Source organism: Garra rufa, chromosome 7, assembly GCF_049309525.1.
Source record: "Garra rufa chromosome 7, GarRuf1.0, whole genome shotgun sequence".
In the NCBI taxonomy this organism is placed as follows: Eukaryota; Metazoa; Chordata; class Actinopteri; order Cypriniformes; family Cyprinidae; genus Garra; species Garra rufa.
Window position 1 is genome coordinate 31,210,410 of NC_133367.1, and position 3,459 is coordinate 31,213,868.

The window sequence follows — 3,459 nt, forward strand, 5'->3', positions numbered from 1 at the left end:
TAAACAGGAGTAGTTCGCGAAACATTTCAGCCCTTTTACCCTTTCTGTGTGTTAGGGCTGTCGTTGGGTGACGTTTCCCCCGCTGCCTGGCCCTAACGATTGTTTACAAGGATATGTTGATTCGTATTAATCTGGTTCTTGTCGCTTCAGTGGCTTGTGTTAAGAGTTACCCACCCTAGGTGGGAAAAAGCACAGGGCCGTTGACAGCTGGGCTCTGGGCCGCGGAGCTGGGCTTTTTACACTGTGCAGATGTGGTCTCCTGCTTTGTTTTTCTAAGTAATTATCGTCATTAAGTCAAAGCATGTGCCAATCATCTGCCTTTGAGTTGGGCCCGGTTCAGTTCGAAAACCACCTTAATGCTTCAAGTGCGTCAAAACTCGTCTCAACTGGGCTCATTAGCCCTTGAAAAAAAAGACAAGTGGTTGAGTTTAGTGCGCTGGCAGTTTTCAGTTCTATGGTAGTCAGTTTTAAGGCTTTTCACCTTTTCATACCAAAAAGACTCAAGTTTAGGTTTACGTAGAGGTCAGTGACAAATGGAGGGATAAGAGATCATGAAACGGGCAAATTAGTTTTTTAAATAGAAATCTAAATTCACGTGGCAGGTTTGCAATCTTTGTATTCTTGTTGGTACAAACATTTATTTTATTTATTTAATGACTCAAAAATGTTTAGAGGTGTTATCATCAAAATAGACAGATAGATAGATAGATAGATAGATAGATAGATAGATAGATAGATAGATAGATAGATAGATAGATAGATAGATAGATAGATAGATAGATAGATAGATAGATAGATAGATGGATAGATAGATAGATGGATATTTCAGACTTTGAATACACTTACTTTTATAAATAGACGTTTCCAGATTTTTTTTTTAAATCATAAATGCCATGAATCTTTCTTGAGTGTTATTACAGTTGACCCAAATTAATCTCAATTTTTCATGAAAAGGTCAAAATCTGTGATATGTTTAAACAGCACAATGACCTTGACACAGTCTTGAAGGTCTACATGGATGTTCTCTGTAATATAATGTCCAGCTTTATGGCTTTTATTTTAACATGACAATAAAAATGGCTTTGTGCATGTTGGTTACACCACACTGACTTTGATTTGCTAGACAAAAGTTTTTAAAATATATAAAAACAGTTTTAGAAATGAAATTGCAGCATTGAATATTTTGTAAAAAAAAAAAAAAAAAAAAAAAATATATATATATATATATATATATATATATATATATATATATATATATATATATATATATATATATATGTGTGACCCTGGACCACAAAACCAGTCTTAAGTCGCTGGGGTATATTTGTAGCAATAGCCAAAAATACATTGTATGGGTCAAGATTATTGATTTTTCTTTTATGTCAAAAATCATTAGGAAATTAAGTAAAGATCATGTTACATTAAGATTTTTTGTAAAATTCCTACTGTAAACCTATCAAAATGTAATTTTTGATTAGTAAAATGCATTGTTAAGAACTTAATTTGGACAACTTGAAAGGTGATTTTCTCAGTATTTAGATTTTTTTGCACCCTCAGATTCCAGATTTTCAAATAGTTGTATCTCTGACAAATATTCTCCTATCCTAACAAACTATACATCAATAGAAAGCTTATTTATTGAGCTTTCATATGATGTATATATATATATATATATATATATATATATATATATATATATATGTTTTATTTTCTAGTTTTCTCAATTATTTTTCGTCTTGTTTTTAATTTTTTATTTGTTGTTTGTTTTGTGATTTGTTTTTTATTTGTTTTGTGTGTTTTTTATGCTTTTTTTGTTTATTTTTTTATTTTTTGTTTGTTTTTAATTTTTTTATGTGTTGTTTTTTATTTGTTTTTGGTCTTTCGTTTTTTTTCATTAGTTTTGTGCTTTGTTTTTAATTACTTTTTTGTTTTGTTTTGTGCCTTTTGTTTTTAGTTTTGTTTTTAATTCTTTTTAATTCATTTTTCTCATTTGTTTTGTGTTTATCATTAATTTTTTGTCTTGTTTTTTATTTTTTCGTTTGTTTTGGTTTGCAGTTTTATTTCTTTTTTATTTGGTTTGTTTTTTTATTTTTTTATTTGTTGTTTGTTTTGTTATTTGTTTTTTTATTTGTTTTGTATTTTTTAATTTGCTTAGTTTTTTGTATTGTGTTTTGTTTTTCATGTGTTGTTTTTTGTCATTAGTTTTTTTCATTTGTTTTATGTTTTGTGCATTGTTTTTAATGAGATGTTTTTGTTTTGTTTTATTTTTTTTTGTTTGTTTTTTTCATGTTTTTTAGTTTTATTTTGAGTTTATTTTTTGTCAAAAAAAATTTCATTATTTTTTGTCTTGTTTTTTTATTTTGTTTTGAAGTTTTAGTTCTTTTATTTTATTTATTTTATTTGTTGTTTGTTTTTTGATTTGTTTATAATTAGTTTTGTGTTTTTTAATTAGTTTTTTTTAAATGTGTTTAGTTTTTTGTTTTGTTATTTAGTTTTTGTTTGTTTTTCATTGTTTTTGTGTTTTTTTGTGATTTTTATTTATTTATTTTTTTCCAAAAAAGTGCATTGTTTGGCCAGTTACACAATGAAGATTTTTCTTTTACTTTAAGCCCCCAAAAAATAAACCAAAATGCATTTTAAATTCAGAAAAAAAAACATCATAGGTGATGTGTATTCAAATGATCATCTATAAATGTTTTTTTTTTTTTTTTTTTTTTTTTTTGGAATCTTTCAGTCAATCCAGCCCAACATAAAAAATAACAAGCATCATAATAATATACAAAAAATTCTTGAGTGATTCTTGTCTAGCAAAATTGATCAGACAATACACCGTTTTACACGGGCGAGGAGACAAAGTCTAAAAACAGCGACTGCGAAAGAGACAAAGAGACTGGAAAACGAAGACGAATGAAGTGCTCATGTCGATGAACTACCATTCGTTTTCACTTAGGACTCCCGTGAGCCGTGGTCAGCCCTAAACGCATGTGACGTCCGCGCCGAGTTATGCCGGATAAGGATTGATGCTCTCGGTGTAAAGTGTCTTAACCGCATGTGGCACGACTCGGGCATGTGCCATTAACCCCCAGCCCGCTCAAATCCAGAGTAGAAAACAAGACGACTCCCAGACACCGTTTCCAAACGCTCTCTATTTAAGACGTGGTTTCTGTTGTGCAAGAGGCATGATTCTTTCGGAATACGAAATGTGTTATTTTAAAAACCTGCAATAATATTTAGCTTCAAATAACCTTATTTACAGTACATCAAAATCTGTCCAAATGTATGATTGCAGGTGCGTGATATTGAAGACAGAGCCGAGCTGCTGGATTTTTGAGATGTGAGTCCGAGCAGATCCCCGGTCCCAGCTGTTCCATCTTAGCCGTGTGAAGCCTGACATTTTTCTTGCTTTCAGTGGAAAGTATGTAATTAGGATTTGCCTGAGATTGGCAGGGCGGTCTCATG